The sequence below is a fragment of the Cebus imitator genome, unplaced genomic scaffold (assembly GCF_001604975.1).
Source record: "Cebus imitator isolate Cc_AM_T3 unplaced genomic scaffold, Cebus_imitator-1.0 Scaffold8, whole genome shotgun sequence".
Lineage (NCBI taxonomy): Eukaryota > Metazoa > Chordata > Mammalia > Primates > Cebidae > Cebus > Cebus imitator.
This window is the reverse complement of record NW_016107323.1, coordinates 4731638-4754769: the sequence shown is the minus strand read 5'-3', so window position 1 is coordinate 4754769 and position 23132 is coordinate 4731638. Positions and strand designations below refer to the sequence as shown.

The 23132-nt window shown below is 42.0% G+C and overlaps 1 long non-coding RNA gene across 1 annotated transcript; it reads right to left on the bottom strand.

The window, feature by feature from the left end:
* Positions 1-12991: 12991 nt before the first annotated feature.
* On the bottom strand, positions 12992-21581 carry LOC108312893. Its single transcript, XR_001828836.2, has 2 exons — positions 20038-21581; positions 12992-14369 (listed from the first exon to the last, which is right to left on the bottom strand). It is a non-coding gene; the product is annotated as an uncharacterized LOC108312893 (long non-coding RNA).
* Between the last annotated feature and the right edge of the window lie 1551 nt (positions 21582-23132).

Sequence of the window (23132 nt, the reverse complement as noted above, 5' to 3'; positions counted from 1 at the left end):
CCCCAGCCCTACTGATGAGCTTCTAGGACTCCCTAGGTGATTGTGAAGCAGTCCACAGGAGTCCTATTCTGGGAACCATGCAAGATACATATGGCAGATACCTATACCTAATGCAAGCCAGACTCTTGTCAGCCTTATAATAGAGGAACAGAAGGTTCGTAAGATCTAGGGGCAGGAGTGAAAAGTCACTTCTAAGAAAAGAAGTCTAAGAAAACTGGTAAAGAAAAGTGGGCAAGGGCTGAGCGCAGAGGCCCATGCGTGTAATCTCAGCACTTTGGGAACCTGGGGCACGTGGATTGCCTGAGGGCAGGAGTTTGAGACCAGTCTGACCAACATGGTGAAACCCTGTCTCTACTAAATAAAAAGTTAGCCGGGCATAGAGGTACATGCCTGTAATCCCAGCTACTTGGGAGGCTGAGGTACGAGAATCACTTGAATCCGGGAGGTGAAGGTTGCAGTGAGCTGAGATTCATGCCGCCGCACTCTAGCCTGGGCTACAGAACGGCCCTCTTTAAAAAAAAATAAAAATAAAAATGGGCAAGACAAGCCTGGATCTGTGGTGGAGACAAAGACGACTAGGCTTTGAGAAGAGTGAAGAGACTGTGTATGAAAAAATAGATCATAGATCTGAGATACAGGGCTGAACATTTTAGAATACCTGGTTTACCAAATCAGTAACAGTTATTTTATTTTCATTTATTTCATTATTCATAATTGAAATATTTCAATTATTTTTGAGATGGAGTCTCACTCTGTCACCTAGGTTACGGTGCAGTGGCACAATCTCAGCTCACTGCAGCCTTGACCTCCCAGGTTCAAGCGATTCTCCTGCCTCAACCTCCCTAGTAGCTGAGATTACTAGGCGCCCGCCACCAGTACCAGCTAATTTTTGTATTATTAGTAGAGACAGGGTTTCACCATGTTGGCCAGGCTGGTCTCGAATGCCTGACCTCAAGTGATCCATCTGCCACAGCCTCCCAAAGTGCTGGGATTACAGGCATGAGCCACTGTGGCCAGCCCAGTTTTTAAATTATTATTATACTTTAAGTTCTGGGGTATGTGTGCAGAATGTGCAGGTTTGTTACATAGTTGTACATGTGCCATGGTAGTTTGCTACACCCATCACCCCATCTAAATTAGGTATTTCTCCTAATGCTATCCCTCCCTAGTCCCCCCACCCTTCAACAGACCCCAGTGTGTAACGTTCCCCTCCCTGTGTCCATGTGTTCTCATTGTTCAGCACCCACTTATGAGTGAGAACATGCAGTGTTTGGTTTTCTGTTCTTGTGTCAGTTTACTGAGAATGATGGTTTCCAGCTTCACCCATGTCCCTGCAAAGGACATGAACTCATCCTTTTTATGGCTGCACAGTATTCCATGGTGTGTATGTGCCACAATTTCCTTATCAAGTCTGTCATTGATGGGCATTTGGGTTGGTTCCAAGTCTTGGCTATTGTAAACAGTGCCGCAGTAGACTTACATGTGCATGTGTCTTTATAATACAATGATTTATAATCCTTTGGGTATATACCCAGTAATGGGATTGTGGGGTCAAATGGTATTTCTAGTTCTAGATCCTTGAGGAATAGCCACACTTTCTTCCACAGTGGTTGAACTAATTTACACTCCCACCAACAGTGTAAAAGCGCTCCTATTTCTCCACATCCTCTCCAGCATCTGTTGTCTCCTGATTTTTTAATGATTTCCATTCTAACCGGCATGAGATGATATCTCATTGTGGTTTTGATTTGCATTTCAAATGACCAGTGAAGATGAGCTTTATTTCATATGTTTCTTGGCCACATAGATGTCTCCTTTTGAGAAGTGTCTGTTCACATCCTTTGCTCACTTTTTGATGGGGTTGTTTTTTTCTTGTAAATTTGATTCTGGATATTAGCCCTTTGTCAGGTGAGTAGATTGCAAAAATGTTCTCCCATTCTGTAGGTTGCCAGTTCACTCTAATGATAGTTTGTTTTGCTGTGCAGAAGCGCTTTGGTTTAATTAGATCCCATTTGTCTATTTTGGCTTTTGTTGCAATTGCTTTTGGTGTTTTAGTCAGGAAGTCCTTGCTCATGCGTATGTCCTGAATGGTATTACCTAGGTTTTCTTCTAGGTTTTTTATGGTTTTAGGTCTTAGTTTTTGCATAAGGCGTAAGAAAGGGATCCAGTTTCAGCTTTCTGCATATGGCTAGCCAGTTTTCCCAATATCATTTATTAAATAAGGAATCCTTTCCCCATTGCTTGTTTTTGTTAGGTTTGTCAAAGATCAGATGGTTGTAGATGTGTGGCATTATTTCTGAGGCTTCTGCTTTGTTCCATTGGTCTACATCTCTATTTTGGTACCAGTACCATGCTGTTTTGATTACTGTAGCATTGTAGTATAGTTTGAAGTCAGGTAGTGTGATGCCTCCAGCTTTGTTTTTTTGTTTGTTTGTTTTCTTTGCTTAGGATTGTCTTGGCTATAAGGGCTCTTTTTTGGTTCCACATGAAATTTAAGGTGGTTTTTTCTAATTCTGTAAAGAAAGTCAATGGTATCTTGATGGGGATAGCATTGAATCTGTAAATTACTTTGGGCAGTATGGCCATTTTCACAATATTGATCCTTCTTAACCATAAGCATGGAATGTTTTTCCATCTGTTTGTGTCCTCTCATTTCCTTGAGCAGGGGCTTGTAGTTCTTGAAGAGGTCCTTCACATCCCTTGTAAGTTATATTCCTAGGTATTTTATTCTCTTTGTAGCAATGGTGAGTGGGAGTTAACTCATGATTTGGCTCTCTGTCTGTTATTGGTGTATAGGAATGCTTGCAATTTTTGCACATTGATTTTGTATCCTGAGACTTTGCTGAAGTTGCTTATCAGCTTAAGGAGATTTTGGGCTGAGACGATGGGGTCTTCTAAATATACAATCATGTCATCTCCATATAGAGACAATTTGACTTCTTTTCCTAATTGAATACCCTTTATTTCTTTTTCTTGCCTGATTGCCCTGGTCAGAACTTCCAATACTATGTCAAACAGGAGTGGTGAGAGAGAGCATCATTCTTGTCTTGTGCCTGTTTTCAAAGGGAATGCTTCCAGTTTTGCCTATTCAGGATGATATTGGCTGTGAATTTGTCATAAATAGCTCTTATTATTTTGAGATATGTTCTATCAATACCTAAGAGTTTTTAGCATAAAGGGCTGTTGAATTTTGTCAAAGGCCTTCTCTGCATCTATTGAGATAATCATGTGGTTTTTGTCTTTGGTTCTGTTTATGTGTTAGATTACGTTTTATAGATTTGAGTATGTTGAACCAGCTTTGCATCCCAGGGATGAAGCCAACTTGATCATGATGGATAAGCTTTTTCATGTGCTGTTGGATTTGGTTTGCCAGTATTTTATTAAGGATTTTTGCATTGATGTTCATTTGGGATATTGGCCTGAAACTTTCTTTTTTTAGTTTGTCTGCCAGATTTTGGTATCAGGATTATGTTGGCCTCATAAAATGAGTTAGGGAGGATTCCCTCTTTTTCTATTGTTTGGAATAGTCTCAGAAGGAGTGGTACCAACTCCTCTTTGTACCTCTGGTAGAATTTGGCTGTGAACCCTTTTGGTCCTGGACTTTTTTTGGTTTGTAGGCAATTGCAGCCTCAATTTTAAACCTTGTTATTGGTCTATTCAGGGATTTGACTTCTTCCTGGTTTTGTCTTGGGAGGTTGTATGTGTTCAGGAATTTATCCATTTCTTCTAGATTTTCTTTTTTTTTTTTTTTTTTTTTTTTTTTTTTTTTCGAAAAAAAAGAAAAAAGAATAAAGGAGAGGGAAGAAAGAGGAAGAGGAAGAGGGAGAGAGAATGGAAGTGTTGCTTTATTGCCCAGGCTAGAATGCAGTCTAAAAATGGGTATTAAAAACCTCTTTTCTACCAATAATTGTGCTTAATAATGGAGACAGGAAAAAATGAGGGAAGAAAATAACAAACAAGCAGCCAACCAATATTTCATTTAAACCTGTAAGTAGGTGTGATGTGGTGCTAATAAGAGAGTATATTTTGTGTAGTTAAAGTGCTGAGTTCTATAAATGTTTATTAAGTTTACTTGTTCCGGATCTGAGTTCAAGTCCTAGATATCCTTGTTAATTTTCTGTCACATTGATCTGTCTAATATTGATGTTGAAGTCTCCCACTTTTATTGTGTGGGGGTCTAAGTCTCTTTATAAGTCTTATGTATCTGGGTGTTCCTGTATTGGGTGCATATATATTTAGGATCGTTAGCTCTTCTTGTTGCATTGATCCTTTTACCATTATGTAATGCCCTTTTCCTCTTTTGATCTTTGTTGCTTTAAAGTCTATTTTATCAGAGGCGAGAATTGCAACTCCTGCTTTTTATTTATTTATTTATTTTTGCTCTCCCTTTGGTTGGTAAATTTTTCTCCATCCCTTTGAGTCTGTGTATCCTTGGATGTGAGATGGGTCTGGATGCAGCATACCGATGAGTTTTGGCTGTGTCTTTGGATTGGGGGATTTAGTCAATTTAAATTTAGGATTAATAATAATATATGTGAGTTTAATACTACCATTTGATGTTAGCTGGCTGTTTTGCCCATTAGTTGATGTAGATTCTTCATTATGTTGATGCTGTTTACTTTTTGGTATATTTTTGGAAAGGCTGATACTGGTTGTTCCTTTCTATGTGTAGTTCTTTCAGAAGCTCTTGTAAAGCAGGACTGGTAGTGATGAAATCTCTGAGTAGTTGCTTGTTCACAAAAGATTTTATTTTTCCTTCGCTTATGAAGCTTAGTTTGGCTGGATATGAAATTCTGGGTTGAAAGTTCTTTTCTTTAAGGATGTTGAATATTGGCCCCCACTCTCTTCTGGCTTGTAGGGTTTCTGCTGAGAGATCTGCTGTCAGTCTGATAGGCTTCCCTTTGGGGTTAACCTGACCTTTCTCTCTGGCTGCCCTTAGTATTTTCTCCTTCAATTCGACCGGGTGAATCTGACAATTATGTGCCTTGAGGTTGGTCTTCTTGAGGAATATCTTTGTGGTGTTCTCTATATTACCTGGAGTTGAATATTGTCCTGCCTTGCTAGGTTGGGAAAGTTTTCCTGAATAATATCCTGAAGAGTATTTTCCAGCTTGGATTCATTCTCTTTGTCACATTCAAGTACACCTATCAAATGTAGATTAGGTCTTTTCACATAGTTCCATATTTCTTGCAGACTTTACTCATTCCTTTTTATCCTTTTTCCTTTAATCTTGTCTCCTCGTTTTATTTCATTAAGTTGGTCTTCGACCTCTGATATCAATTCGGCTGTTAAAACTTGTGCATACTTCATGAAGTTCTCGTGTTGTGTTTCTCAGCTCCATTAATTCACTTATATTCCTCTCTAAATTGTCTATTCTCGTTAGCATTTCATCAAACCTTTTTTCAAAGTTCTCAGTTTCTTTGCATTGGGTTAGAACAAGTTCTTTTAACTCACAGAAGTTTCTTATCAACCACCTTTTGAAGCCTACTTCTGTTAATGGAACATGCTCGTTCTCCATCAGGTCTTGTTCCATTGCTGATGAGGAACTGTGATCCCCTGTAGAGGGAGAGGTGTTGTGATTTTGTGTATTCTCAGCCTTTTTAGGCTGGTTTCTTCCCTTCGTTATAAATTTATCCATCTGTTGTCTTTGTAATTACCGACTTTCTAATTAGGTTTCTGAGTGGACTTCCAACTTGATTCCCAGTGCCGGAATCTGAGCAACCCACTGCGTGGCCAAAACGGTGGCATTAAGATTGATGGTGCTTTTCTGACTCTGCACCAAGAACCGCTGCATTGAGGTGCTGGCAAAACCGCCACACCGGCCACAAAAGTCGCGCTGGTGACCCATGGGGCTCCTCCGCTGGGAATCTCTTGGTCAGTGAGCAACAAAAATTCGTCTGAAAGTGTGGCGTCCTCTCGTTCTCTGCACTTTCACTGGGAGCTACAATCTCGAGCTGCTAATGATGAGCCATCTTGGATCTCTCTCCGCAAGATTTTCTGGTTTATTTGCATAAAGGTGTTTATAGTATTCTCTGGTGGTAGTTTGTATTTCTGTGGGATTGGTGATGATATCCCCTTTATCATTTTTTATTGCATCTATTTGATTCTTTTTTCTTTTCTTCTTTATAAATCTGGCTAGCGGTTTATCTATTTTGTTGATCTTTTCAAAAAACCAGCTCCTGGATTTATTGATTTTTTAAAGGATTTTTTTGTGTCTCTATCTCCTTCAGTTCTGCCCTAATCTTAGTTTTTTCTTGTTTTCTGCTAGCTTTTGAATTTGTTTTGCTCTTCTAGTTCTTTTAATTGTGACTTTAGGATGTCAATTTTAGATCTTTCTCTTTTCTCTTGTGGGAATTTAGTCCTATAAATTTCCCTCTACACACTGCTTTAAACATGTCCCAGAGATTCTGGTACATTGTGTCTTCGTTCTCATTGGTTTCAAAGAACATCTTTATTTCTGCCTTCATTTCATTATTTATCCAGTAGTCATTCAGGAGATAGTTGTTCATATAAGTTGTGCAGTTTTGAGTGAGTTTCTTAATCCTGAGTTCTAATTTGATTGTGGGTCTGAGAGACTGTTTGTTATGATTTCCATTATTTTGCATTTGCTGAAGAGTGTTTTACTTCCAATTATAGGGCCAATTTTAGAATAAGTGTGATGTGGTGCTGAGAAGAATGTATGTTCTGTTGATCAGGGGTGGAGAGTTCTGTAGATGTCTGTTAGGTCCTCTTGGTCCAGATCTGAGTTCAAGTCCTAGATATCTTTGTTAATTTTCTGTCTCATTGATCTGTCCAATATTGACAGTAGAGTGTTTAACTCTCCCACTATTATTGTGTGAGAGCCTAAGTCTCTTTGTAGGAATCTAAGAACTTGCTTTATGAATCTGGGTGCTCCTGTATTGGGTACATATATATTTAGGATAGTTAGCTCTTCTTGTTGGTTTGATCCCTTTACCATTACGTAATACCCTTCTTTGTCTCTTTTGATCTTTGTTGGTTTAAAGTCTGTTTTATCAGAGATTAGGATTGCAACTAGGCTGCAAAAAAAGCAACCCCTGCTTTTTTTATTTGTTTGTTGTTGTTGTTGTTTTGCTTTCCATTTGCTTGGTAAATCTTCCTCCATTCCTTTATTTTGAGCCTATGTGCGTCTTTGTACATGAGATGGGTCTCCTGAATACAGCACACCAATGGGTCTTGACTCTATTCAATTTGCCAGTCTATGTCTTTTAATTGGTACATTTAGCCCATTTACATTAAAGGTTAATATTGTTATGTGTGAATTTAGTGCTGCCATTATGATGCTAGCTGGTTGTTTTGCCTTTTAGTTGATGTAGTTTCTTCATAGCATTGATGAGCTTTACAATTTGGTAAATTTTTGCAGTGGCTGGTAATGTTCGTTACTTTCCATGTTTAGTGCTTCCTATAGAAGCCTTTGTAAGGCAGGCCTGGTGGAGACAAAAACCTCTCAGCAGTTGCTTGTCCATAAAGGATTTTATTTCTCCTTCACTTATGAAGCTTAGTTTGGCTGGATATGAAATTCTGGGTTGAAATTTCTTTTCTTTAAGAATGTTGAATATTGGCCCCTACTCTCTTCTGGCTTGGAGGGTTTATGCCGAGAGATCTGCTGTGAGTCTGATGGGCTTCCCTTTGTGGGTAACCTGACCTTTCTCTCTGCATGCCCTTAGCATTTTTTCCTTCATTTCAGTCCTGGAGAATCTGATGATTATGTGTCTTGGGGTTGCCCTTCTCGAGGATCTTTGTAGTGTTCTCTGAATTTCCGGGATTTGAAATGTTGGCCTGCCTTATTACTAGGTTAGGGAAGTTCTCCCAGATGATATCCTGAAGAGTGTTTTTCAACTTGGTTTCATTCTCCCTGTCACTTTTAGGTACACCAATCAAATGTAGATGTGGTCTTTTCATGTAATCTCGTATTTCTTGGAGGCTTTGTTCATTTGTTTTCACTCTTTTTTTCTCTAATCTTGTCTTCTTGCTTTATTTCATTGAGTTGATCTTCAGTCTCTGATATCCTTTCTTCTGCTTTTGCCTTCTCATTTTATTTCATTGAGTTGATCTTCAATCTCTGATATTCTTTTATCTGCTTGATCAATTTGGGTATTGAAACTTGTGTGTGCTTTACAAAGTTCTTGTGCTGTGTTTTTCAGCTCCATCAGGTCGTTTATATTCTTCTCTGAACTGATTATTTTAGTTAACATTTCATCTAACCTTTTTTCAAGGTTCTTAGCTTCCTTGCATTGGGTTAGAACATGCTCCTTTAGCTTGGAGAAGTTTGTTATTACCCACCTTTGAAGCCTGCTTCTATAAGTTCATCAAACTAATTTTCTGTCCAGTTTAGTTCTCTTGCTGGCAAGGAGTTGTGATCCCTTGGAGGAGAAGAGGTGTTCTGGTTTTTGGAATTTTCAGCCTTTTTGCGCTGGTTTCTTCCCATCTTCATAGATTTATCTACCTTTGGTCTTTGAAGTCGGTGACCTTTGGATGGGGTCCCTGAGTGGACGTCCTTTCTGTTGATGTTGAAACTATTTCTTTCTGTTTCTTTGTTTTCCTTTTAACAGGTCCCTCTGCTGCAGGTCTGCTGGAGTTTGCTGGAGGTCCACTCCAGACACTGCTTGCCTGGGAATCACCAGCAAGGGCTGCAGAACAGCAAGGATTGCTTCCTGTTCCTTCCTCTGGTAGCTTCATCCCAGAAAGGTACCTACCAGATGCCAGCCAGAGCCCTTCTGTGTGAGGTGTCTCCCAGTCAGGACACACGGGGGTCAGCGAGACACTTGAGGAAGCAGTCTGTCCCTTATCAGAGCTCAAACCCTGTGTTTCCTGTGCTGGGAGATCTGCTGCTCTCTTCAGAGCTGTCAGGCAGGGACGTTTAAGTCTGCTGAAGCTGTACCCATTACCACCCCTTTTCCCAGATGCTCTGTCCCAGGAAGGTGGGGGCTTTATTTATACGTCTGCTGCCTTTTTTTTTAGAGATGGCCTGTCCAGCGAGGAGGGAGTCTAGTGACATAGCCTGCCTGCAGAAGCCTTGCTCAGCCGCTGTGGGCTCTACCCAGTTTGAACTTCCCAGCAACTTTGTTTACACTGTGATGTTAAAACTGCCTACTCGAGCCTCAGCAATGATGGATGCACCTCCCCCCACCAAGCTTGACTGCCCCAAGTCAAGGTCAGACTGCTGCGAGAATTTCAAGCCAGCGGATCTTAGCTTGCTGGCCTTTGTGGGGGTGGGACCCACCGAACCAGATCACTTGGCTCCCTGGCTTCAGCCCCTTTCCAGAGGAGTGAATGGTTCTGTCTCACTGGCATTCCAGGTGCCACTGGGGTATGAAAAAAAAACTGCTGCGGCTAGCTTTGTGTCTTCCCAAACGGCCACCCAGTTTTGTGCTGGAAACACAGGGCCCTTGTGTCATAGGCACTGGAGAGAATCTCCTGGTCTGTGCGTTGTGAAGACTGTGGGAAAAGCGCAGTATCTGGGCCAGAGTGCGGGGGATAGTCCCTAATGGATTTCCATGGCTAGTAGAGGGAGTTCCCCAGCTCCTTGTGCTTCCTGCTTTGGCTCGCCCTCCTTGGGCTGCACCCACTATCTAACCAGTCCCAATGAGATCAGCCAGGTACCTCAGTTGGAAATACAGAGGTCACCTGCCTTCTGCATTGATCTCGCCGGGAGCTGCACTATTTGGACATCTTGCCATTAAACTATTTTAAATTGCAATGATAGTGTTTATTTATGTTAGGCATTGTTCTAATGCTTTATAAAATTTAATCTGCACAGAAGACCTATGATTATCCCTAATTTACAGAAGAGGCTGAGGTGCAGAGAAGTTGAGTAATTATCCCATAGTTACACAGTAGCAGCTCTAAGATTTAAACACATAAATCCTTCCCAACCATGGAAGTTTATTGATTCCTTAATAGTGGTTTGGTTAAAATTGGGATCTCACCATAGCATAATATATATCCAGGCTACAAGTCTTTATTTTTTAAAATTTTTTGAGTTGGAGTCTCACTCTGTCACCCAGGCTGGAGTGCAGTGGTGTGATCTTGGCTCACTGTAGCCTCTGCCTCCCAGGTTCAGATGATTCTCCTGCCCCAGCCTTCAGAGTAGCTGGGATTACAGGTGTGCACTACCAAGCCTGGCTAATTTTTGTATTTTTAGTAGAGACAGGGTTTTGCTATGTTGGCCAGTTTGGTCTTGAACTTCTGAGCTCAGGTGATCTGCCTGCGTTGGCCTTCCAAAGTGCTGGGATTACAGGTGTGCAGTACAGTGCCCGGCCCAAGTTACAAGTCCTTAAAGGAAATCACATAAACTCTAAACTATTCCATTTAGATAACACATATTTATATCCACAAGTTAGGGAGCACATGGAAAACATGCTTTGTTCTGTGTGTTTTCTGTCCCCTGCACCTGCCACCTCACCCTCCAGCATACCTTCTTATGCTGCTACATACTTGCTGATGCTCAGGCTGGGCACGGGCTTTGGGGTTGGACAAGCATCAAGATCAGTTTATAGCAAGATTTGGGAGAGAAAAATCACTTAAGGTGAAAGTCACTTACTTTGGGAAATTTTCCTTCTTGAATGATCTGTTAATTGGTCAATAGACACAGCTTCTGGCCCCTCTTAGCACTGCCTAGGCGCTTGTGACACATTTGCTTGCAAATATGCTTTCTAGCAGTAGGAGTACATTTTAGTTTATAGTTTTAATCCTCATAATGTAGCGGGAAATCAGAGATCTGGAGAGACCGATGGGGTTGCAGGAGGATTTTATTTAACATGATCATGGGCTTAGCAGAATTGCTTCCTAATTCTGAGTAAAGGACAAAGAAAATGGGTTATTTTTTGTGCACCTAAGATGAAGCAGCAGGTACAGAAGCCAGAACAAAGAACAGTTAATCACTTGTGACATGTACTTTGCATTTGAAAAGTAACATTTTGAGAAACACATTCCTCAGTTTCTATCTGCTCTGTGACCTTGCAGCTGGTCAGCAAGAAAAACAGGAATTTCTAGATGCCTGGGAACTTGGCTAAGAATGTGAGGAGGATAGATAAGGGTTAAATGGTTTGCAGGAAGGCAGTTTAATATTCTGTCTTAAACAGAGCCGGGGAAGTATTACAGTACACAACACCACAAAATTTGTTATATAGCACCTACAAATTATAAGGTTTTGTTTTACTATCATTGCTGTGATTTAATTTCTTCATTTTTCACCCTTTGTTGCCTTTTAATAAATAACATTTCAATAGAAAGCAACACCACTAATTTAAGCATCTAAGTTACTATTACCTTTAGAGGTATGCCATTTTTGGTTTGTTTTTTTCTTTCCTTATTCCCTTCTTCTTTTCTTTTTTGGTTTAATCTGATTGGTGTTTTAATAAGCTTATTTACCAAATTTATTTAAGTATATCTATGACCTTGTAGCTGAATGTCAGGGTGGAAGAGTTAATCAAGAGTGTTGTAGAGCCTTTCAATGAAAGCATTTAAGAGCGCCTTTATACTTTTACTGGATGATTGACAGCAGGCTAGTGTGTCAGCTCATGATGAATGTATTGCATTGAGTTAGATTCTTTTAGGTTGGGAGCTCCTCTCCTGCCACGAAAGGCACAAAATTAACTCTACCTTAGCTCCTGAGGGTACCTTCAGGACTGTGCCTGTCTTAGGCTGTCCCTCCCCTGAGGAATCTTACCCTTCTTTGGCTAACCAGTCATCTGCATGAGGCCAACCAAGGCAACAGTTGGAAGGTCAGAAGGCTCTTGGGGGCTGACCCGCAGAGCATTGTGGGTCCAGGAACAGAGCTATTACTCACCTTTAAGTTGCTTCCTTGTTGAGTTGCCTGCTTGGGAAAGATTATTACTAAGGATTTTTGCACTCTTAATACTTGCTTTGTTTGAGCTTGTTCCATCCAGACATTTGCTACCAGTGGGTTTAGCTAGATGAACATGCCTTACATAAGCCCATAGAAAGCATCATTAATATACATGTCATTTTGAGGTAATTCCATTTTTTCTTGAGGTACAGGCTGGTACGTAGTTAATACCATTAATTGACTGGTGGTTTACTTGGCTACTATTGCTTCTATAGTTGACCAAATACTTCCAATTAGGAGAGGTAAGAGACAAGGAAGTATTAGGTATCCTCCTAATATGATGACTACTCAGACTATCAGGGTTTTAAAACCTTCAAACCATGAGAATCATCCTCCAAAGAGGGAATCTGGTGACCCCCCTTTCCATGTCTGAACTGGAACATGAGCTAGTTTTTGCATCCTGGCTGTAATTTCCGTGACTGCTTGTCCATTATTATTAATTTCTAGGCAGCAGTTTGATAGGTTAAATTTTTCACATACCCCTTCTTGGGCTAAGAGATAATTTAAAGCTAGTCTGTTTTGGTAAATGGCATTCCTCATTTTTGTGGATTGTACAGCCAACAGGTTTAAAGCTTGTGCAGTTTCATTGGTAATGATTTCAAGTACTGCTTGTAACCTTATAATGCGATTGAGCATATAGATAGGAGTACGATATCCCCATTACCCGTCTTGTGCTCAGGTAGCTGGCGCATAATATTGAATAATTCTTTCAGAGGGCCAATCAGTGTCTTTCCAGTCTCCTATTTTTATACCTCCTCTGATATCCACACTTGTTGTACTTCTGTTTCCCACTTCATTATAAGTAGAGTAACCTAGAAGTTTTCCCAGCTACTAGGGGAGCAAAAAGGAGGATGGTCTGATAGTCCCTAGTACGCAAGCCCTTGTCCAATTGGCTGGTAACTGCTAATAGGCTGGTTGTCTGCAAATCCAATAAAGGCCAGGGGATGCCTGCCAACTATTGGGTGCCTTAAACTGATACCAGGAGTGGTTTAAAGCTGGGAAGCAAGAGAATGAGTTGTAGCGTGGCAATCTGGAGTTAACTTTAGCTTGTTTATTCCTGCCCCGCCACAAAGTTTTCCCTACTGTTTGGTTGTAGTATTTCTGCTCTAGACAAGCCAGTTCTCCTACTGGATTAATGAAAGTGTTTCCCCAGTGGGCAATACAGTACTTCCCAACAATGGAAGTTTTTAGGAGCCAAATACTTGAGTGCTTAAGTGTAGGCTTGGGAGGGGTGAGGGTCAAGGTAAAGTTTTATTGAGGCATTAACTCTTTTGCATCCCATGGCCATTGATTTCCCATGATAATGCCTCCACAGACATAGCAAGAAGAAACAGCTAGATTATTAGCTATACTTTTAGCCAGTTGAACAAACAGATTACTGGCTACTGGAGGGGGTTCAAAAACCTCCTGGTTAGTTCTTTTATAGTTTTCATAAAATGACTTGAAAACTTGGAACTGAGGTTGAGGGGGATGGGCCCGAGTTCCCTTTTTGATAATATACAAATGGGTGATTGGGAATGTTTCTGTAAACACCATTATGGGGTGACCTTAGTCCACGTGGGTAAATCTGGCTTTGGGATAGTAAGCTTTATAGGATTGCAGGTTTTTGTTTCACAGTTTGGCTTTGTTGGCATTTCGGTAAGCACAACTGGTTCCTGATGCTCCCGTTTAGGAACGTGTTGTGCAGTACCTATAATCCCTTCCCGGGGTCCCAGGGGAGCAAAGTGGAGCAACTTTTGGCCCACACACATACGAAGTTTGCTATGTCTTTCCCAGGTTGGGTTACCACAGTTAGCAGAGTAGGCTATGCCTGAGTATGTTGCTTGGCAGGCATCGAAATGCAAAGGAAATGCTTCCTCATGGAAAGGTGGGACCTCAGTTCTGTTTAGGAGAGGACCTTCTTTTGACTCCCTTTGTATTTCAAACCCGATCCCAGGCACAGATTTGGGGTCGTAACATACATAAAGTTGCTCATTGCCTGGGTTACCAACTGAATAAATTATTGGATTATAAGTACAAGCGCCTAGCTGAGTCCCTGTACACTTATAATATGTTGGATACAGCAAGGTCTTAACTACTGTATTCCTAAATTCAAGTAGTCTACAGGCAGTAAGTACATTATTTTACCGGTTGCGGTTCCTTTTGTACAGATACTGAAGTTAACAATAGTAGAATAAAAATTAACATATCTATACCACTATGCAGGGGCAGGGTAAATCTTTCCTTGGATGTAAGGGTTGGCAAAGATGACAGCATAGTGATAGAATAGATAAGAACACTAAGATTGCAATTAGACTTAAAATTTCAGTCCATATTTATTTTTGATGATTCCTTAAGCTTCAGCCATGCCTGGACTGGTCAGCCTCTGGTGGTGTGACTAGAGCAGGGCTGTCACCTTCATTGACACTTTGGTCTCATCTCAGGATTAGCCTTTGCTCACTGGTCCACTTCTGGGCTGCTGTGGGTTTTAACCGGCTATGATGAATCCAGGGCACACTGCCTGCAGCCGTAACAGCAGTCAGGGTGGACAAAATTACAATATGGGGCTTATCCCAAGTTGGCCCTAAAGTAGTCAGGTTCCACTTTTTAACCCAAACCGAGTCTCCAGGTTTGAAGGGATGTCCAGGGTCTGTTGGGCTGATAGGTAATTTTTCTTGAACCCAACCTCATATTTCTTGCATAGTTATGCCTAAGGCCTGTATTTGCTTTCTTAGGGTTAATTCTCCTAACCCTCTCATTTCCCCTTTAATTTGGGTGATGATTGATTGGTGGTGGCTGGCAGAACAGAATTTCATAGGGTGAATACCCAGTCTGTTTGGTGGGAATGTACCTGATTCGGAGGAGGACCATGGGCAAGACCTGATCCCATCGCAGATGGGTTTCCTGGCAGAATTTCTTTAATAGGTTGTTTGAGCGTTTGATTTATATGCTCAGCTTTTCCTGGGCTCTGTGGGTGATAGGCAGTATGCAATTTCCAGTTTATTTTCCATAGCCATTGTAGGTCTTGGACAATTTCAGCTACAAATGCTGGGCCATGTCTAATCCTACAGTTGAAAGTAGGACAAATCTGGGGACAATATCTTTTAATATTCTAGTTACTTCTCATGCCTTTTCTGTTTTAATGGGGAAAGCCTCTACCCAACCCAAGTAGGTACAGACAAACACTAACGTAGAGCGATAGCCTCCTGCCTGGGGCAACTCTGTAAAATCTACAAGCAAATTTTCACAAGGTGCTGACCCTACTCCTTGAATTCCTGGGGGCTGGGTTGGCCCTTGCTGTGGGTTGTTCTGGGCACAGATTAAGCATTGTTCACAAACGGCTTGGGAGATGACAGTAAGCCGTGGCACATACCAGTGGCACCCTGCTAGCATTTCTAGTGCTGTCTTTCCCGTATGAGTTCCTTGGTGGAATTGTTTGACAAACCGGGGGGCTGTTACTTCAGGAATAGCTAACCTTCCATCTGAGAATTTCCACTGTCCTTCTTTAGTATAGGTTCCATTTTCTTGAGCAAACCAGGCCTTCTTATTTGGGGAGTAATTTGGCTCCTCTAGAGTCAAGAGTTCTGGGAGGAGAGGCATGGCACAGACTGCCTTTCTAGCTGCTATACTAGAAGGTAGGGTATTTATTGCTACACTCCTAGCTTCTGCATCTGCTTTCCTGTTTCCTTTGGCCTCTGGGGTTCCACCTTTCTGATGACCTTGGCAGTGTATAACAGTTATCTCTTTTGGTTCCCATACAGAGTTGTAAGATCTCTTCTGGATATTGTACACTTGTTCCTTGGGCAGTTAAGAGTCCTGTGTATTTGTATTTGCTCCTATGTACATGCAGTGTACATAGGAGCATATACAAATACATACTTTGAGTCGGTTTATATGTTGGCTTTTTTACCCTTAGCTAGCAACAGTGCTCTTGCTAAGGCTATTAATTCTCCTTTCTGGGCTGGTGTTCCTGTAGGCTTTGGGCCTCTGCAATTGAAACTAAAGTTACAACTGCATATCCAGTCTGCCTGACTCCTTCTGTTACAAAGCTGCTACCATCTGTAAATTATTCAACATCAGCATTTTGGAGGGGGCGATTTGTGAGATTTTTCCTGCTGGAGAAAACTCCATCTACTGTTTCTATATAGTCATGAAGGGGACCTCCTGGCTGCAGTGGGAGCAAGGTAGCAAGGTTAAGAGTGTTTACAGTTTCTAAAGTTATATATGGAGATTTTCACATAAGGGTCCCTGGTGTTGGGTCATTCTAGGATTTGACAGCCAGTGATGCCCTCTTTGATCCATTAGCATTAGGACAGATGGTGGCACTCATACAGTTAACTGCTGTTCTAAGGTCTATTTTTAGCTTCCTGTATGAGCATGGCTGCAGCGGCAAGGTCATTAAAGCAGGGCGGCCATCCCTGAGCTACTGGGTCCAGTTGCTTAGATAGGTAGGCTATTGGGTGGTGCCATGATCCTGGAATCTGAGTTAAGACCCTGATAACCATTCCCTTTCACTCATGAACGTATGGGAAGAAGGGCTTAGTTATGTGTGGTGGTCCTAAGGCGGGGGCCCTAACTAGAGCTGTTGTGATTGCATTAAATGTTTTTTTCGCTCAGGTCCCCAGATGACGGGTTCCTCCCCCTACCCACCCCCCCCCCCAACGCTTTGGTGGCTTCATATAGCAGTTTTGCCTATGGCAAAACTCTGCTGCCCCTAGGATCTCTCTTACTTGTTGGCAGGTTGCGGTTAGAATCCTACACAGCTTCTTTGTGTGCACTACCTAGCATACTCTGCTCTTGGCAAGTATGTGATGCTCCCACAACAAATCTGGGCTTTTTTTGTGGATACTTTATACCCTGTCTTCTGTAGAAGGTGGAGGAAGTCTTGAGTTCCTTTGTGACAATCTTCTAAAGTGGGGGCTGCTAAAAGAAGATCAGCAGTGGAGTGTAGGCATTAAGGTCAGATGCTAGGGCCTCACTGAAGATCGTGGGGGAGTTCAGTGTCCTTGGGGATGCCTGGTCCAAGTAAGTTGGAAACTTCCCCCTTGAAAAGCAAATAAGGGTTGACTGACTGGTGCTAGGTGAAGGCAAAAGAAGGCATCTTTTAAGTCTAAAACAGTGAACCATGCTGAATTGGAGGGGATTAGTGAGAGTAGAGTGTATGGGTTTGGCACTACTGGGTGAATAGTTACTGTAGCCTGGTTTACAGCTCATAAGTTCTGTGCTGGCCTATAATCATGGGAGGTAGATATCCCATCATCAGGTAGTGGCTTTTTCGCCAGTAAGAGCGGAGTATTCCAAGGTGACTGACATGGCACAAGAATGCCATGTTTTCTGAGCCATTCTAGATGCTTTTCTATGCCTAGGGCAGCCTCTGGGGCATAGGGTACTGGTGCAGCCAGACTGGGAAAGCTCCTGTTTTTAGTTCTACTACCACCATGGTTTATGGCTAGCTCAGGTGGATTATCTTCAGCTCATACTTGTGGGAATTCACTAATTAGCCCTGACAATATGACTTCTTCCACTAGCCTCCAGGACTGCTTGATGGATCCTTCCACATCCTTAGCAAATAGCCGCCATTCTTCAGCTTGTGGTACTGGGAGGGCTAATACCATAGCTGTTGGTTGGTTAAAATCTAGAGTCATGCGTCCCTCTGGTTTAAAGGATATCTGTGCTTGAAACTTTTGAAGCAAATCCCTTCGTAACAAAGGGACAGGGCAGCTGGGGAGATAGAGGAACTCATGCTGGACCTTGCGCCCTCCAGTAACACATCTTTTTGACTGGAAGATGTGTTTTCTGACACTCCTGTGGCCCCACTAATGGTGGTATAAGTTTTAGACCATGGCCCCACCAGTTTTGTCACCACCAAATGCTGAACACCCATGTCTATCATAAAATCTGTTTTTTGGTCCCCTACTTTTACCCTGAACATAGGCTTCTGGGAGCCTAGAGAAATGGAGCCTGATGTGTTTCAGTCTTCAAAGCTGTCTACCCCAGCCAAGCCAATTAAGCCTGTATCCTGATCATTTGGGGCCTGCTGGTCTAAGTATTGCATAGAGGTAAAATCGGTGGCTGTATGGGGTACCCGATCTTCATATACTACTCTCTCTGGGCACTCAGCTTCCCAATGTCCTTTCTCCTTGGTCACTGCACATTGATCTCTCTCTAACCTAGGCCAAGTTTCAGACTCCAGTCTGACTACACCTCTCCCATGCCCTCTTCCATGTCCTCTTGTTACACCAGCTCCCCTCTCAACTAAGGCAGCCACTAACAAGTCCACCTTTTCTTTTGCCTTTCGCCTTGCCTTTCTTTCAGCCTCTTCCTCTCAATTGTGAAACACCTTGGTAGCCATCTGTATGAGTTCAGTAGCACTCTTGTCCTTAAATCCTTCTCACTTCTGTAGCTTCCACTTAATGTCTCCTTGTGCCTGGCTGACAAAAGCCACATTCACCATACGTTGGTTGGCAGGGGCTTCTTGGTCAAATAGGGTATAAAGCTGGTATGCTTCACAGAGCCTCTCATAAAATTCACTTGGGCTTTCATCAGATTTTTGATGGACCTCTGAGACTTTTCCTGTATTTATTATCTTCTTCCCACCTGCCTTCATCCCATTTAAAAGTACAGTCCTATATGTTTGTAGGTTTTGCAGCCCCTCCTGTTCCTTGGGGTCCCAACATTGAGGAAAACGTTGCACTGCATATTTCAGGGCATCATTAGTGCCTGCTGGTGCATTATTTTCAAACTATTGGAGAGCTGCTTGGTTTATTCTCCTGTGCTCTTCTGTATTAAACAGCATTAACAGCAGTTCCTGGCAATCCAACCAATTAAGATTATGAGTAGCAAAGATGGACTGTATTAGATCAGTGAGCTCTTAGGGCTTCTCCGTGAAGGAGGGGATGTGTTGTTTCCAATTCAGAAGGTCGGTAGTAGAAAAGGGCTGGTGGATAAAGATTCTTTGCCCACCATGAACCTGCCCTGCTCATCTAGATAGGCTGGTGCCTGTGTTTCACCGAGAGGCATCTCTGGCTCAAGTACAGCCAGATTGGAGATGACTGGCCATGTCACTCACTTTTTCTCTCTCTTTTCTTTCCTTATGAGGGGGAGACATTGAGCTCTTGCTCCCCTCTAAGTCTGACTCTACTTGAGCCCCTGCACCTAGGCCTGGCACAGCATGGGCTCTGGCTCCTTGCTCTTCACCTTGCCTCAGGTTGTGCTAGGGATGGGTATATTGGAGCAGAAGGGGGTGGAATCTGTCTTTCTTCAGGGCGAGCCTGTAAAATCAGTTTCTCTAGTACCTCTTGCCCTTTCTTCTCTTCCCTTGTGGGCTTGGGGTCTGTAGGTTCCTTGGCCTCCTTTGAACCTGTCCATGCCACCAAGGCTTTGTGGTAGACAGCTAGGCAGGGTTGCAACCACTTAGGGTGTGTCTGGCGTACATTTAGCCATGCATCGATATATGGAAACTGATCTGGGTGTCCTGGCTGTCTGACCCTGGTCACCACCCTAAACACTCAACCAATGGTTTCTTTGTCTATCGTTTCCTCGGCCAGCCATCCAACCCCAAAGGAAGGCCATTCTAACTCACACAAGGTCCTTAACTTCTGAGGGGACAATTTAACTCAATAGTCTCCTGAGAAGCCTTTTTAAAGTTCTCTAACATGGACTCTAGTGGTGTGGGTTTTGACTCTTTTCCTCCCATCCTCCCACACAGTGTGCACTCTCACAGACTTCTACTTCGGATTGAACACCGTCCCCTGTTATGGGAGTTTTCAGACTGCCATTTAGCTAGTAGAGTGCCTTAATCCCACCACAGTCAGCTGCAACTGTGGGGCCGCTCCTGTCAACCGTATGCGGTCAGCCCCTAGTAAATCAGCCCTCACTTGCTTCGGAGCATGCAATCCATGCTAAGTGATCTGCGCCTCCCCGCTTCACACCCCACATTGGCTCCTCCCAGAACCGTCTCTTTCAGACACTTCCACACTCCTTCCCCCTTTCCCACTTTCCTCTACAAACTGGCTTGATGAGTTACCCCTGTTCAGTGTGCCTGTGGCGATGTGAGTTTCATCCAAATCAGCGAGCTGCTCTCCATCCCCCAGCCTTTCTGGGTTGGATTAGTAGTCACTTCCCAGGAGTTGATCAGACTCTCCTTCCACCCTCTTGGGGCGGGCTCTTCTTTTCCTTAAATGCCTTACTGTAATTCCTGAAATATGTTGGTCCTGGAGATCGTCCTGCAACCCCTTCCAAAGGTCTGATGCGCTGTCCAGGAGTGGATGCCGGGGCACGGCAGAGCAGGTCTCCTGTCTGGGCTGAAGTTCTCCCAGCAGTACCTAGGGTCACAGGTCTCCTGTGGTCCAGGGCCTTCGTCCCACAGGTAAAGGAGACAGTAAGCCTGCCGTTTCAAGTCCCTGTTCAGGCGCCAGAAAATGTAGCAGGAAATCAGAGATTTAGAGAGACCAATGGGGTTGCAGGAGGATTTTATTTAACGTGATTGGGCTTAGCAGTATCGCTTCCTAATTCTGAGCAAAGGACAAAGAAAATGGGGTACTTTTTATGCACCTAAAATGATGCAGTAGTTACAGAAGCCAGAACACAGAACAGTTAATCAGTTTGTGACGTGTCTTGTGATGTACTTTACATTTGAAAAGTAACATTTTGAGAAACGCATTCCTCAGTTTCTATCTGCTCTGTGACCTTGCAGCAGGTCAGCAAGAAAAACAGGAATTTCTAGATGCCTGGGAACTTTGCTAGGAATGTGAGGAGGATAGATAAGGGTTAAATGGTTTGCAGGAAGCTAAGGAGGTATGACAGCACACAACACAGCAAAATTTACTGTATTTTATAGGAACTACAATGTATAAGGTTTTTCTTTACTATTGCTATGATTTAATTTCCTTCTTCAATAGAGTATTATAAAAGTAGGTTTTACCCTCAGTTGTCTAGATGTTGAAAATGAAGTTCAGAAAAATTGCTTTTCAAGATATTCAAGAAAATCAAAACCATTCTCATTAGATAGGGTAGGAGCTACGTATTGGCAAGATAAATCTTCGGGGTTTTGGGTACTTGGTCATTGTAATGTTTTCAGGTACCACTATTCTACTTTTTGGGTTTGTATTCTTTCTTTCAAAATAATCTAATTATTATTTAAGAAACCTGATGAAGCCATGAATTCAACCTATGTTGTTTATCAGTAACCTGCAGGAACAGACTCTGTTTCTGATTTTTCACTGTATCGCTCTGTGGCTAGAGAGAAAAGAAATTATTTCAGGGCAGTCATGGAACCAAACTCCCTGCTTCTTTGATCTACCTAAACATGTCTGTTGTATATGGATAAGAAGCATGCTTCAATATTCAAATTTTCTAATTCTCCTAGTATGGATTTTCATAAGTTATATTTTTCTAGGAATTTGTCTAATACACATTTTCAAATTTAATCACATAAAATTGTTCATATCTTCTGTTTAGGGTCTATAGGGTCTGTAGTGATGTCTTCCTTTTCAAGTCTGATGTTAGTAATTTGTGTTATGTTCACTATTCCTATAGGTTTATCAACTTTCTTCCTATTATAAATCTATTTTTTCTTTGAGGATTTTCTATATTGTGTTTGTTTTCTGACATTAATTTCTACTGTTATTTCCTTCTGTTCACATTTTTGGGTTTAAATTCCTGTACCTTTTTTTGGAGGGGGACAGGATCTCACTCTGTCACCCAGGTTAGAGTGCAGTCGCATGGTCTTGGCTCACTGCAATCTCTGCCTCCCGGGTTAAAGCAATTCTGCCTCAGTCTCCCGAGTAGCTGGGATTACAGGCACATGCCACCATGCCCAGCTAATTTTGACATTTTTAGTGGAGATGGGGTTTGACTATGTTGGCCAGCCTGGTCTTGAACTCCTGACCTCAGGTGATTCACCCACCTTGGCCTCCCAAAGTGTGGGGATTACAGGTATGAGCCATGGTGCCTGGCCTCCTTGCTTCTTTTGGATTAATCAAGTATTTATTATTTGCTTTCTCCCCTTTTGGCTTTTTTTCAGTACTCTTTTAGTAGTTCACTTAGAGATTACAACATGCGTCCTTGATTTATTAGAGTGTAATAGTGATACTTTTGTCCCTTCCAAAACAATGCTGAGATCTTAGAATATCTTAACTCGATTTGTCTCCTTTTACCCTCTTGTCAGGCATTTTAATCTTCCAGACATTTTAAACCCTATGAAACATGATTATTACTGTTTTTGTGTGTGTGTGTGTGGTAATATTCACTTAAATTTACCCATGTTGATCATTATTCTTTCTTGCATTTCTGTGTTTCAATCTGGGATCATTTTCATTCTGCCTAAGTTTAGCATAACTTTATTATTATTGTCATTTGAGACCGGCTGTCACTCTGTTACTCAGACTGGAGTGCAGTGGTATGACCTTGGCTCACTGCAACCTCCACTTCCTGTGCTCAAGCAGTCCTCCCACCTCAGCTTCCCACATAGCTGGGACTACAGGGGAGCACCACCACATCTGGCTTTTTTGCATTTTTGTAGAAATAGGGTTTTGCCATGTTGCCCAGTTGGTCTTGAACTTCTAGGCTCAAGCAATCTATTTGCTTTGGTCTCCCAAAATGCTGAGATTACAGGAATGAGCCATCATGCTTAGCCAAAGTTTCTTTACTTCATCTTTTTAAACAAAGTTTTATTTAAATATTTTTACTTACTGTAAAATCCACCCATTTTAAGTGTACAATCCATTGGTTTTTAGGATATTCAGAATAGCGCAACCATCACAATTCTATTTTAAATCACTTCCATCACCCAAAAAGATCCATTTTGCTCATTTGCAGTCACACTCTATTCTCACACCCAATCCCAGGAAATGATTAAGCTACTGTCTGTATGGATTTGCCTTTTCTTCTGAAAATTTCATATAAATGGAATTATATATGTGTCCTCTTGTGTCCAACTTCTCTCATTTGGCATGTTTTAAAGGTTCATCTATGTTGTAATATATATTAATAGTTCATTCCCTTTTATCACAGAACAGAAATCCATTTTATGGCTATCCGACATTTTGTTTATTCATTCACCCACTGATGAATATTTGGATTGTTTCCACTTTTGGGCTGTTAAGAATGACATGGCCGCTGAACATGTGCATGTAAGTCTCTGTAAGGACATGTTTTGTTTCTCTTTGATATATACCAAGGAGTAGTTTCAGGTTCATAAACATATGTTTAACTTTTGCTATATTCTTTTTGGATTTTGCTCTTCCTCATCCTGATTCCAGTTACACGTATGTTAGACTTTTGT